This window comes from Coturnix japonica, chromosome 2 (genome assembly GCF_001577835.2).
Source record: "Coturnix japonica isolate 7356 chromosome 2, Coturnix japonica 2.1, whole genome shotgun sequence".
Taxonomy (NCBI): domain Eukaryota; kingdom Metazoa; phylum Chordata; class Aves; order Galliformes; family Phasianidae; genus Coturnix; species Coturnix japonica.
This window is the reverse complement of record NC_029517.1, coordinates 56326589-56342445: the sequence shown is the minus strand read 5'-3', so window position 1 is coordinate 56342445 and position 15857 is coordinate 56326589.

The window sequence follows — 15857 nt, the reverse complement described above, 5'->3', positions numbered from 1 at the left end:
GATAATATCAGGCCCTAGTCCCCTCATGGTTTGAAGACTGTGAAGCACATCTTGGCTGGACTGTCTTACCACATCCACAGTATAGTCTTGATTTGGAGCCTTCTGGTTTCCATCACACTGATGAAAGGTAGAAAGTGTGCCAACATTTTCCTAGCAATTATGATGTCACAGCACCTGTGAAACAGTGGATCACCTTCATTGTTGCAGACTTTCACTAGTTTCCCATGCTGTCTAACTTTCACCACTGGGGAAATTGCATAGTTAATGGTGGTGACTATGTTGAAAAAAAATGTTTTGCATGTAAAAAACTGCTCTAACAAATAGTGTTATTATACTTTTTGTATCTGTTGTATTTTCTTTCAAAATAAATAGGAGGCAGAGTGACCTATGTATTTTTAGTTGTGTATGTTCTCCTGCAGGCATTGTAAAGATTCCTTTTTTTTTTTTTTCCTTTGAAAATTAGGTACCTAATAAAAATGTTTCATATAAAAACAAGGAGAAAGGGGAACAGAGAACATTAACCTTGAACATTACAACATTACAATGGGACATAATGAACTTTTACTGCGCTTAGTAAAAAAAAAAACAAAAACCAACAAATTACTTCAAAAGGCTATTCAACTCAAGTTATTGTAAAAGAAGATTTTTTTTTTTTTTTTTTTTTTTTTTTTTTCTCTCAGGAACTGAAAGCCCAAAACAGCAAAGTCCTAACTTTTCTCTTTAGAAAGCATGCATTAAATGCAACAGAATACATGGGGGAAGTTCAGTTAATCTGTTAGCTCTGAAAGAGACACAACTACGTAAGATTCAGTGCTAGGAAAAGGAGAAGAAATGAAGTAAAGTTGAGCTGTAGCCTTTCCAAGGACACAGTAGTTGAATTTAGTGCTTTTTGCTTTTTCAGGGTAGCATGGACCATCATGCGCTGGTACTCTGCAGGGAAACAGAACCCTGCTTAGGGTCTGCAGAAGGGCACCCCTAGATTAACTGCAAGATTACTTGAACGAAGTTTTTGTCCCAGTAACTAAAAGAACCATACCCTGATTTTCGGAGTGTTAATTTGATAAATCAAATAACAATGTCTCAACTAATTGCTTTCTGTTAAGAATGTATTTCTTATGTCAAAAAGCTGGGTTTATAATGAAAACAAAAATGCAGTATCAAGACTAAAATTATTACTCCAAGAACAGAGTATATTTCAGTATACAAAAAAAAAAAAAAATCTAGTAAAAATATTTCAAGTCATGAATCTCATGTCTGCAACAGTCATAGTATAATGCACTTTTATGATAAAAATCTTCCCTGCTTGATTATTTAAGGTAGAATAAGTAGGGACTAACGCAGAAAGAGGTGTTCTACTAACTTTGTCAGGAATCTAATACTGAACAGCCTTCGGGGTCAACTCTTTGTCTTGATGAGTAGTACTACAGAAACGTGTTTAAACACAATAATGGAGTCAGGAGACTAACTAGTTAGATAGCAGTGATACTTCACTTACTAAGACCAAGCAATTTCGCCACATTTCACAAGCATTGCTAATGTCAGTGATATGTTTGGTCACCTTTACATCTTCTCCTGATGAGGTGGGTCTATAAAGGGGATAGACATACTACTAGAGCAGTCTGGGTTATTCCTGTCCTACAATATTTTAACAATATCGTACAAAGAGTTAACCAGGCACATCATTTTGCTAAAGCTACTGATCTGGAAAGCAACTAACAGATCCTTTATTTAATGGGGGAAAAAAAAATGGGGGAAAAAAAAACAAAAACAAAATAACACCAAAGTACAGACACCCTTGCATTACAAGGCTTTAAACAATCTCAGGCAGTAGAATCCAAAAACTTTTCTGGAGGATTAAAACACAAGGTCAGAAAGTTAACTGGAATTTCTTTTGTGCATGCACTCAGGCGCATGCACATAATAAACAGAACACTCCTGATCAATGGCCCCCTGCCAAAACACACTTTCATGTGATGGCCTGTCCATACATGGCCACAGAATTAATGGATTTGGTACAGTGTTTCTGACAGAAAAACCTGGAATTTGGAGGACTTTATTGTCCCTAATAGAAGGAAGAAGCCACCTCAGGTGTCTCAGGCTGCAGTGCCTGAGCCATCAGAGGTAAGACCTGAATCTGGCTCAGTTCATGGCGTGACGAGGGATGTCAGTCCCCCTAAGGCCTCCAGATGGGACTGGAGGCCCTGTGTAGGATTAACAATATTTTGGTCTCAGATAAACATTCAGAAGGCTATGGCCCTAATCGATACAGGGGCAGAAGCATCCATAATTTACCGTGATCCAGCTAAATTTAAGGGTAACAGAGTGATGATTGGAGGTTTTGGGGGACAGACCATTCCAGTCACCCAAACCTAGTTGAAATAGGGTGTTTTTCTTATTCTTGTATTATTCTAACTGTACATAACTATTCTTGCATTGTTCTAACTGTACATTTGACAGAGGTAAAACAAAATGATTGGTTTTGAAGCCCGAAAAACACATGAATGCCCTTTTCCAAGATTTATAGCCTAAAACTGAGACCATGTGTACTACCCACAACAGGTTCAACTGAAAAGAAAATCAGCGGGATTTTTCAGGTTCCATACATAAAACTCCAATCTCATGTGTGAAAAACATGTTTTCCTGAAAGCTGCACCCTATGCAGAATTAATTTGGAACCTTAAGATTAACTGGTAAACAATGTCTTTCCCACTAAATTAAATAAATTCCTTGGATTATAGCAAACAAAGGAATAAGGATAAATTAATAATAATAATAATTATTATTATTCCTTTGCGCTGTTCAGAGGTAATAGCCTCTTGCCCCACCTGGAGACTGATCGTATCATCCCTCCCTTCTGGAGCAAGAAAGACACATACAAACACAGTAACTGTGGAAACATATATCAGTGTAAAACCTATGGCTGTACACTCTGTGCATGGATAACTCAGGCTCCCTGAGCTTGAAGACACATTCCCATCTACCTGTTTGTACCATTTCTATGAAGCATGAGATGAGATATTACAAAGTTTAATATAAAATAGGCCTTTTACAATTTGTATTATACAGTTTATATAGAACAGGACTTGTATGGTTTGAGATGGGATTTGTGAGTGGGACATTTATGTCCTACAGGGGGAAAAAAACAAGTTTTAAGTGTCATACTTTACTATCAGGACTCAATGCCACATCTGACTCCTGAGTAAGGCAAGTGACCTGCCTTAGGCAGATGTTTTATGTCCAAAATTTACAACTTTATGGAGAAATAGCAAAGTTTTGTGTAGATTAGCAATCCACAATTACCTTTTTACAACTGCTTTTTATTTTTTTATCCTTTGATTATTTTTCAATCATTTCCTATTTTCAAAAACAAGCTGCAATTGTAGGTACATGGCTGAGACCAAAGCTCAGTACAATCAATCAAAAATAAACACAAATGTTTTATTTATAAATTTTCAGTATGTTACTATTCATTATTTATCCAACTCTAAATTTTAACAAGCATCTTTAGTGACTACTGTTCTATATTGATAGACATTTTTAAATAAATATTAATTTTTACCATCTAATTATCATATTTATCCCTACTTCATCGATAATACGTATAAAGGAGGTAATTATCATTAGACTAGTTATGCAGTCAAAAATATTCACAGAAACAATTATCTGTCCATTAAAATGTAAACAACTAAGTCCATTTACACTTCATGCCTTACACCCTTCTAACATTTGAGTAAAAGGACAGAAATACTGGGTTAATCCCAGTGGTAAATGGAGAATTAGCTTTAATGATAATAAAAACATATTTATTTACTTTTATAAGTCATAGCAGCAACAGGCAATTAATCCACTAGGAGGCTACCAGTTTCAGTTTTACAGAATCAATGGAGTTGTTGCATGGTAAAAAAGCATAGCATTGCATTTGTCTCAAAAAGAGCTATAAAGCCTGTGTACCCTCTTCTTTTACCATTTACTTCACACATCATTAAGTACTGGCAACATTCACTGTTTTTCCTCAGATCCCAGTGTTTTTAGTTCTGATATTTAACAGTTCATGATAAGTTCACACAGCCACAACTCAAAGACTACCATTAACACTCACTTATTAAAACCATATTATTAAATAATCAGTTATTTCCATTACCTAAAATACGATCCTATTTAAAGACAGCTTCCCATGGCTTGTCAAAATTTAAAAACAGCCCACGCATGCCAGGTTTGTTTCATTGCACTTTAAGTCAAACACCTGCCCACACAGGCCTCAAAGGTAATGCACATAAATGTGTTTGAGGTATATCAGGCTCCTTTTTTAGACAGTAACATGCCTATAAGCTGTGTTGTTCATATGTTTTTACAGGTAGAGTCTACTCTGGGATAGGGGTCAAGCCTAGATATTTCAACAGCTACACACTTCTTTTTTTTTACAGCTCAGGATAGTGAATCAAAAGGATTCAAAGAATGCTCATTAACAGGATACAGAATAATAATACTTCTTCCCAGAAGCTCAGAAGTAATATAGTTCAAGAGTCTCACCAGTACTTCAAGTATGGATATAATCCGCCTCTGAACGTGTAAAAATGTAGCTGAATTCACATTGCTTATAAGAAATTGAATCCAGAAACAAGAGTTATAAATAACAGTTTTCTTAAGCAATGGATTTTCATATTACTTTGCTATTTATTAAGGGGAAAAAAAAAAAAAAAAAAAAAAAAAGTCAGTATTTTGCTGTCAGTATTTTAGCACAGATGCCCAACAGCAGGGCAGTACAATTGTAGAATCATAGAATGATTAGAGTTGGAAGGGTGCTTTAAGAACATCTATTTCCAACCCCCTTACTATAGGCAAGGACAATTTCCACTAGGCCAGGTTGATTAAATTCTCATCCAGCCGGGACTTGAATACTTCCTATGCTATAGGTCCTTATCCTAGTAAGCAAACACAGGGTGGAATTCCCAATCCATAGCGTGCAATCTGCCAAAATGCTGTTGAATTCAAACAGCAAGTTTGCTTAAAATAGTTTGAAAAGAAACAATTTGCAAAGCAATACAGACTATTACACTGATAGAAGTTATTTGCACATATAACACATTAATTGAATCAGTAGAGAGGAATGACATTACAGTGGTGAAATAAGGGAATACAATATCCACTCAAATGCTTATGTAAAAATTATGTTTTTAAGTCACTTAAATACTCTTTATAGAATATTTATAAATAAATGGTAATATATTTATAGATATATGGTAATATATCAAACATGTTCTTTGATAAACATTATATGAGAGTATACTGCAGCAACATTTGGATTTAAATAATTTATTTTATTCTTAATAAGAAAATTTTTCTGTTTATGAAATTTATGAATATATTCAGGCTTTGGTTACAACATGCAAAAGTCAGAGATGAAAAGGACAATAATCTACCTTTTGAAGTAAAAATATTTCTACACCTGGAAAGAGCACAAAATCCCCCATTATTTTCTCCAGGAGCAAGAAATATAACACTAATGCATTCTTATGAAGATGTCTGAAATGCAGTGACTTCTGTTGCAAGACAGGAAAATCACTTCAAGATAAAATGTCTGCTAATTGTCACATTCCTGCTGTCAATCTGTTGCCTTAAATCAAAACTTGTTCTTCTAGAATGCAAGCACTTTACAATGAATTTAAAATACATTAAACAAAAGTTCAAGCTTACGGAACTGGGTTATAGACTGCTGAGTTTCCTTGTGAGTAAAAAATAGTAGGAAAAGCTGATTTTCTATATCAAATTATAACACTATTCCAAAATATGTTTCTTCACAGGGACATACAGCTTTAAGTTTAAATAAAATTCAGACAATTCAACATTAGTAATACTGATCTATTGATACAGAAATGCCCAAGAGAAAGGTACTACTTAATTTGCTGAAGAGCTCTAATCAGATGTACTAATCAAACATACCTGGATTTGGCTGAAATATTTTTTTACATCAAACGTCTTAGCAGTATTGAAAAGAGATGTTAGTTACTTTTACATATATATAAAAAGCATGTAGATGCATGCATCCCCCTTATCTTCTGTTTTTCACTTATTCATTGAATTATTCTGTTTCCTTCCAATGCTAGCACATGTGATTCTAGTAGAAATATAATGAAGTACATACTTTTATTTTAAAACTTTTTACCTCCAAAAGAATTATGTGTTTTTCAGTGTGGACTACATGCCAGTTATCATGCATAATCTTATAGGCAACATTACACAGATTATGAGAAATTCACAAATATTTATGGAAACACTTCAAAAAGGCCACTTCCATATTGTAAAAGCTTGGTTTGAGTGTTGTAGTTAAGACTCTGAAATAATCTTTGCTTATTATAGACAATATCAATAAACTAACTTGCAAAAATTTTGACAGGAAAAAAAAAAAGGATTATTTCAAACATTGAATGTTTTAAGATGAGTGACAGATTATTAGTTCCATAAACGAGCTGTGCGAAAAAAATGACTATCAATATAAAACTGTGAGCAAAATTTGAAGCTACTAGCTTTCTAAAAGCTGAGAAATTGTGTCTCTCCTCTGCAACAGTTCTAGTGTGAAGCTCTGATAACACCATGGATCTGCTAACAACTAGTTTCAATTTCACACTTATCATGATACCTTAATTAGAAGATTTACAGAACAATTAGAAGTTTATAGTTCCTTAACACTCTAAACAAACTTTCCTAATTTTCATGGCTTTTTTTTTTTTTTATGACCATAGAGTAAAAAAATATTAGTAATGATAAACTGTAAAGCAGATTTTGTGTTTGTAATGAACTTCGTTTTAGTAGTAATAAAATGCTGATTTATTGCTTCTGAGAGAGCTGCAAGTAAAGCAATTCATGTGAGAACCCCTAGTGTCATTTCCCAATGTTTTAATTTAGCCAGTTATAAAATGGGGTACTAAATTATGCTGTCTCACAGGTTTGAAGATTATGTACATATGTCTAGTAGACCATGAAAAATCTTAACAGTATATTTGTTATTACTTTTTATTAAACATATAGCTCACATATATTGCTAAGTATTAATCCAGGAGAAAAAGGCTCTACTTGCATTATTGTGCAAAAATCTAGTCATAAATGTATAAAAACCAAACAGCACTAACTACTGGAAATGTAATTTGAATGTTAAACAATTTTCTGTTCCTTATTAGGTAAGGGACAAGAAAATCTGTGGTCCTGAATTTCATCAAGTCTGTTATCTAGCTAAAAACAGTATGCTACTTTGCTTTGTTCTCTGATTTTCCCAACATTTCTAGAAAAACTATGCGGCAAAAAGCTAAGAAATATGAGATGTGCATTGGTTTGCAAACTTTCCAACAATATCTACTACTGCAAATCCATTGTTATTAACCAACTTTGTCTATGACTGCTTGACTATCAGCCCCAGAATAATTGCTAGCAAATATTTAATGAAGTAACTACCTTTCTAATTTAGAAAAATAAATAAATAAATAAATAAATAAAATTAAAAAAAATAATAATTAAAAATTGTAAAATCTTGTATTGCTTCTAAACTGTAATTTGGAGGCATAAATTGTTTGGAAGCATGCAAGCCATACCCCCCCCCCCCCCCCCCCCCCCCATTCCCCCACACCTTGTCTTCTTCTTTACTTTTTTTTCCCCTTTGTAGGGAGGGAGAACATACATTTTCCCATCCCAAGCTGTTACAGCTAGATCTCTCCTATACATTACTTTGAAGCTATTTTTTCCTATCCTGACAGTTTCCTGAAAGACTACGCTTTAGTAATTTTACTCTAAACAATGATAACACAATTAGAAAATGATTTCTGTACATTCTTGGAATATCTCATCAGCCCACTGTATTGATTATATACTCTGACATAATTCAGGTCCCTGTCTCAGATCACAATTTACTAGTTAAACAGAAAGTTCATTGAACATTGTACTGTTCTTCATTTTTAGATCTTAGATAGTCCAGGTTTTCCTTTATTATCATTCTTCCGATTTGTTCCTGACTCATGGACACTTAAAGAGCTTTTCATCTGTTTTCAGTTTTCACTAAAATCTCTGCCCCGTGGCCTCCTTAGAACTCAAGGAGAATTCAACAGTTACCAGTTTCCCATTCAAGTACATATCTCCCCTATAGTGAATACAGCTCCAACTAAAAGATACTAACTTTGTACTATTCTAAATGGACAGAGAGATTCTTTTGGAAATTCACATACAAAAATGAATCTGCATTTACTAAAGTGGTACCCCTTGGCTCCTGTTTCTCAGAACCCTGGAAGTATGCTTCCAACTTCAGTATGAAGACCACTCATTTAAACCTCCCATTTCTTACACATAGCTTGTCCTGAATAGCTACACTGGGACTTTGTTCCTGTATTTGGAGAATGTTTTTCAGATTTTTAAAATACAGAAAAAGATGACACACCTTGGATTTTATTAATAAAACTGTGTTTGTTAAGTGGCTTAATAAGCATATGCTGAGTATAGTTGCATTCCCATCAGGAAATGTAAAACACTATTTAAAACAGTGAAATTACCATAATTGAAAGAACACAGATGCTCTTTAATAATCTAGAAGATTGCACCCTCAATGGAAATGCTCATTAATTCTATTTTAAGGCAGTGTGATTCATCTGTATGTCAGATAATTATCACTGAAAGCTAGGTAAGCAGAAAGGTTACAGATTCAAATTTGATGACTCCGTCACAGAATACCACAAAACTTAGTTAGGCACCATTATGTCTATTCACTTAGATTACAGAATACATGAAATTCATCAGAACAAAAGAAGTTGGAGAAAACGCTAATTTCCTCTTTTACACACACAGTAAAGAAAACAAGTTTCTGAAGTTAATCTGACTTGCACAAACTTGCACTAAAATTAGTACAATAAGATGTATGCAACCCAAAAAGTGAGCCATCATCCTGATCATTTGAACTCCAGAATCAGGAAGGAACTTGTTTCAATAGCAATAGGTGTTATTAAATTGCTGCAAGTTTGAGGAACCTTAAGAATAGTGTAATAGGAGCATAAAAGTATGGAACATGCTTCAGGACTGTCATGAATATCTTCCATGCTATTTGTATTGGTTTATTATGTAGCTCTTCAGTATTCAACATCCTTAGTAGATCAAAATGGAACATGAGTCCATATTCCAGCATTATTTAAGCAGTTACTAATTTGCTGCAAGAGATATCACTTGAGTTGTATTCCTTTTATCCTGCATAGGTTTTGCTTGAACATTTTTGTAACAGGAGTATGTAACTTCAGTTGTCAGTTCACAACACATTGTGAAAAATCCACATTCAAGCTTCTGAAGTCATTGAGAGTGGTAGCTCAAAAATTTCTCACTAAGAAAAAAATTAAATACTGAATCTACTAAACATTTCTCATTTTCTAAGAGGAAAATAAATAAATAAAAGCCTGCACAAGTTATGCAGATATATGTAAAATATTAAACAAATGTAAACTGACTGCAATGAAGAAACATAAGTTTGTTTTCATAAATAATTTTTATACATGCATATGTAAAATAACTTGTTCTTAAAAACCTTGAACACATCAACAATTTTCTTTGTGTCCCCAGTTAGTATATACTTTGAAAACTTCTCAAGATAAATGGAATATTTTTACTTAACAAGTAGCATATAACTAATTCATCTGCAGCTTTCCTAGCCTCCCACTGAAAGCAGGATAATGCATAGATTACCCAAAAATAAAGCTTGTTCCTTTGAGTGCTCATTGTTCCTTAGGCTTTCCTGCAGATCATAATGGCCTACAGCAAGTTATTGGAAGAAACAAGCACACTGGATGGTGTATAACATTTCTGCATAACTAAATTCAATACAGAACTGGGCATGCAATCATGAAAATATTCTTTATATAAAGAATTGCTGAGTATCACTGAAGAACTGAACTGTAATTAATACTAAAAGAAGAGGAAAAAAAGAACCAGCATGTACAAAAAATCAGAAGTGGTAATATAATCAAAGAGCTAAAGCTGGAAAAAAAAATGATAAAAATTTTCCATTTGCTTCTAAAAATGCATATAATATCTATCTCAAGGTTGGAGAAAGTGCAATACTGTAAATGAAAACATAAGAATCAAGAGTATATCATTAAAACATGTAAAAAGTATAGGCCATTATTTTTATATTTAATTTAACTAAAGAACATTAAGAACCCTTATCAGAAAGGGTGGTCAGACACTGGAATGGACTGCCCAGGGAGGTGGTGGAGTCACTGACCATGGGGGTGTTCAAGGAATGACTGGATGTTGTATTGAGGGACATGGTTTAGTGGGAGCTATTGGTAAAAGGTGAACAGTTGGACTGGATGATCTTTTAGGTCATTTCCAACCTTGGTGATTTTATGATTATACGCATTATAAAAAACAAAAAACAAAAACAAATTGTGACAATAACAAATTGTGACAATACTGTGTAATTCTCATTTGCTGTGAGAAAATATAGTACAGAATTACTAGAGTCAAATTTCCTCCTAGTTCCACATGGTTTACTACATACTAAAATATATATTAAATATATTAACTGTATTTTATTATATTATAGAGTATTATAAATATTATAAAATAAATCAGTTGTAAACAGAGATAATTAACTGTTTATTCTTGTGTTCAGAATACAGAAATAATAGTTTATGTTTTTTGTGGAAAAGAGTATTTTACTACTGGAACAAACTATCAGAAGAGAGATTTTTATTTAAAATTTATGGAGTTATCTCCAGAGGCCCAAGTATAACATTAATTAACAACCAGAATAAGCCCATTTTCACATGTGTGCTTTTTAAAAATTAGGACACTAAGCTAAGTGGTGTCACTGATATGACAGAAGGAAGGGATGCCATCCAGAGAAATCTGGTCAGGCTTGAAAATTGGGCTGACAGAAACCTAATAACGTTCTACAAAACCAATTGCAGGGTGTTGCGCTCAGGTCATGACTATCGCAGATACATACACAGACTGAGAGAAGAACACACTGAGAGCCCTGCAGAGAAGGAACTGGCGAAACCTGGTGGACAAAAAGCTAGGCATGATCCAGCAGTTTCTGCTCACAGCCCAGAAGGTCAACAGTATCTCAGGCTGCATTAAAAGAGGAGAGGCTGGCAGGGAGAAGGAGGGGATTGTCAACTTCTGCTCTGCCCATATGAAGACTCCATGTGGAGCCCTGTATCTTTTTCTGAGGCACCCCACTCAATAAAGACACACAGCTGTTAAAGTGTCAGAAGGGGACCATGAAGATGGTCACAGAGATGGAACACTTCTCTTAGGAAGAAAAAAGTGATGGAGCTGGACTTGTTCATCTTGGAAAAGAGAGAAATCTGGAAAGACCTCATTGCAGCCTTCCAGTACTTAAAAGTAGCTTTTAAGCAGGAGGGAGACTGACTTTTTATATGGTCTGACAGTGATAGGACAAGGAGGAATGACTTTAAACTTAAATATGGCAGATTTAAATTATACCTTAAGCAATAATTCTTTACTCGGAGGACACTGAGGCACTGGTACAGGCTGCCCAGAGAAGCCATGGACGCCCTATCCTTGGGGGTGTTAGAGGCCAGCTCGGATGAGGCTCTGGGTATCCTGATTCAGTCAGTGACAACCCTGCCCATGGCAGGGAGTTTGAATATAGGTGATCTTTAGATCTATTCTAACCTAAGCCATTCTACGATTCTACAGTCATATCTGAAAAAAGAAAGGGAAAGAAGAAATCAGGAAAATCACCTTTGAAATAAACAATGCTACATTCTTCTAGTCTTTTTTTGTGCTTAAATGTTTAACTTTCAGAGACATAGACCTACAGTTATTCAGAACTGCAGTAAATCTAGATATTTTCCTGACCGTCTGTTCCAGAAAAAAAAGAGAAAAAAAAACAAACATATTCAAAATTTTATGTAAAGACATAGAGCCCAAATAAATTAAGGCTTTTCTTTTGAGATCTGAAGGTGAAATACATGTACAAGGAAGTGCTCAAATAACTTTGAAATAACACTGTGACCTTGCAGACTCATTAAAAGAACATTCTTTTTTTCTAGAAAAAAATATGAGCTTTACAAGAAGCAGTAAAAAACTCAGCAGAGACAAAACCACAAGCTTAGTATCTCAGAGAGATACTTAACTGCAGCACCACTGAGCTAAGATTCCTTAATAAAGGCTGTAAATCAAAATGAGATGTCAAAAACACTTGTTACTTTTTTTTTTTTTTTTTTTTAAATTTTGCTTTTTAAAACATATTTTCACTCTCTTCCAGCAGTTTTCATCAGTACCCATCAGGATGTTAACTTTTACAGTCTTGGCTCAACTTGGCCCAGTTTTTAGTAGTTATTGCTGGAGTAAGGCATCAAGTCAGCCATTTCTGTAGCCATTACTTTACCTCAGCATATAAGGTCATGTTTAAAAATGCTCCCTTTCCTAATTTAAATTGTGCAATGAGTTCATTTTAATGTGTATGCCAAGGTGTACATATAAAACCGCATCAGTAGGAGGATAAATAAGGCTAACAAGGTGATGATGCTGCTATAGCTTCAACTCACAGTACTGCTGTTTTCTGACAAAATGTTTGAAATCAATCCCTTGTGTGTAGATATTTACACTGTTGGTTTTCAAAAAAGATGGTGTGGAAGTGTAGGAAAGCACTAGTGAAGAGGGTAGCACAGAAAACGGACACTATTGTACCCGCTCTTAGCAGCAGAGCTTTGTAAAGAAGTTCAAAAGATTATCAAACATAAAACCAAACAACAACAGAAAAAACAACGGCAACAAAAAACAAATACAACACCCTTAACTGATAGCTATAATCTCACATGACAATCAATTTCTAACCCAAAAGAAGATAGTTGTCAACACAGGCACTTTTTGTCAGAAAATGCATTAATGATTATCACATACAACCATGCAATTCAAGAATATATGAAATGTCTTTTGAGATTAAAGGTTTGTTAAAGTAAGCAAGGAGACTGTTAGCTACATCTGTCCACAGATTTGTTGGTATTTTATTTCTGTTAACACAGTTATGAACAGCTCCTTTTCAGACCTCTCTTATCATTTCATTACACTTAATTTTCAGGCAGTTTGTTTCAATAAAATGGTTAATATCCCTCATCTCCTCAGCTATGGTAGAACTAAATCACAAGGCAATTGGACAATCAAATTCTTTCTGCAACAAAGTAGAAAACTCACTTATTTCAGGTAAAAACAAACAAACACACACACAAAAACAAACAAACAAAAAAAAAACCACACAAACAAACCAACCAAGACCTGATAACATTCATGGTGAAACTAAACAAATGAATTGTGCAAAAACTCTATGCCACCAGACTTCCAGCACCCCAGGGTATATGCTGTAACACAGTGTGGTCCTCTCAAATAAATGCTAGCTAATAGAATAAATGTGTTTAAAATGAGATTACTCATTTAACAATTTTCTGCTATGTGTTCATTTTTCACATAGCAATTATTCACATCTATAAAAAGGAGAATTACAGAAAAGTGGTTTTAAATTGCACTGCATGGAACAAAATACTAATTCACTGATATAAACAAATCCAAGAGCAGTAAATAAATTAGCTTTTCCTATTTCATTTTTCTATTCCAGTGCAACTACTACTATTGTTATTTCTGATCCTACTGCATGCATGAGTAAGCGACCTCTTGAATTTTGGAATGATTTCCAAGAAAGAATAAATTAAACTGTACAATACTATCAAATTTAGATTTCTAAGCTACCAGCATTAGTAAATTGAAACAGTAAAAGAAACACATTTTGAGCGTTATGATGTGTGAATTTGGTGATGGAACCTTTTGGAATTTCTTGTTTGAGGTTTGGCTGAACATGAGCCAGCTGCGTGCCCTGGTGGACAAGAAGGCCAAAGGCATCCTAGCTTGAATCAAAGCAGCCAGCAGACTAAGGAAGTGATCATCCTTACTCTGTACTCAGCTCTGATGAGGCTGCACCTCAAGTACCATGTTCAGTTTTGGACACCTCAACTACAGTAAAGACATTGAGGTCCTAAAGCATGTCCAGAGAATGACAACAAAGCTAATGACGGGCCTGGAGCAGAAGTCTTAAGAGGGGTAGCTGACAGAACTGAGATTGTTTAGTCTGGAAGAGAGTCGGGAGAGACCATATAGCTCTCTACAGTTCCCTGAAAGGAGGTTAGGTTGAGGTGGGTATTGGTCTCTTCTTCTGTGTAACTAACAATAGGACCAGAGGGAATGGCCTCAAGCTGCATCAGAGGAGGTTCAGGTTGCATATTAGAAAAAATTTCTTCTCCAAAAAAGCAGTCAGCTGCTGCCACCCAGGAGGTGCTTGATTCACTGTCCCTGTAGGTGTTTAATAAATGTTTATATGTTGCATTAAAGGACAAAATTTATTGAACAAACCAAAGAATCGCTCAGATTGGAAAAGATCTCAAAGATTATCAAGTCCAACTGCAACCTAATCTTACTACACTAACTCTAACAATCCACCACTAAATCATGTCCCTGAGCACCACATTCAGACAGTTTTCATACACATTCAGGGATGGCGATATTGGTGATCGGTGGATAGCTGGACTAGATGATACTGAAGTTCTTTTCTAAGCTTAGTGAATCTATGAAAAACAATGCTTTGAAAAGCAAGATGTGTTAAATAAAGAACAAGCAGCAACATGAAAATATTTTATTCCATCTTGCTACCAAATAACTTCAGACTTAGCAACATACAAGACCTAGCTGATTGGTTGGCTTTGCCTGTAGCATATTAGTATTCTGAATTATTGATTTTATCCAAGACCTTGGAATGGATAAGACCTTACCTTGAGAAATCATTCCCCCTTCCTAACCCCAAATATATTTCACAACTGCTATTGGGGCAGTTCAGAAATTTAATGAAATGATAAACACCACTAAGAACTTATCATGCCTTCAGGGAAAACTGTATTTATCAGTTCAAAAGACTCTACTCTATAGACAAATTCATAGAATGTGACTGTATAGTTGGAATAATACAAGCGTATAGTTATAATTACAGAGTAAATAGCCAGAGGGTATCTAAGAAGAGACTCACCAGTGCTCAGGCTTTCAGTTGAGATAGATGCTTGCCAATGTTGAGGCTCACCACAAAAATTCCTCAAAGGAGAAACCTACCTTACTGCTGGTCAGCCCTTAAATGGTTTCTAGGAGAGGTGGAGACAAGCTCCACCCCTTCTGAGAGCACAGGGCCATGTTTGGTGGCCCTGCTAGGCAGGGGGATTATGAACTGCATGATCCTTGGGGTCCCTTCCAACCCAGGTCATTCTGTGATTCTGTGCTCCCGAAGCTGTGCTCCCAGAGCTGACTCGTCACTTGCCTCAGACAGTTAATCAGAAGGTTAGGCTGTGTTCAACAGTTTTCCTTACAGTGACAAAATTCACATGGAAATTGTCTAAAATTCCTTACATAACATTATAATCATATATGAAAAATAGGTGTAACAGACCTCCCCTTATAAGCAGAATGTGACAATAGGGGAAAGAAATAAAAAAGTAATGTACCGTGAATGAAATTATTAAATCTGAAACAAATAAACAAACATTAAAATTACATACAAACATAAACATATTGAAACTTGTAGTTGAAAGTTTATGAATAAGGTGCTGCAGTGAGCCTGGCGTATATATACACAGCTTATGTAACTATATGACACTCATGGACATACAGTACCTTTATATACTATAGAATATTGCTCTGTGGATTTACCAAGGACAAAAATTACTGAAGGAAGAAACAATAGCTCATGTATCAGAAGCCTGTTTCTGGAATCAACTAACCTGAGGTTTTAGCATTATATTGTCATAGAAATATGTTTGCTCCCCATGCAT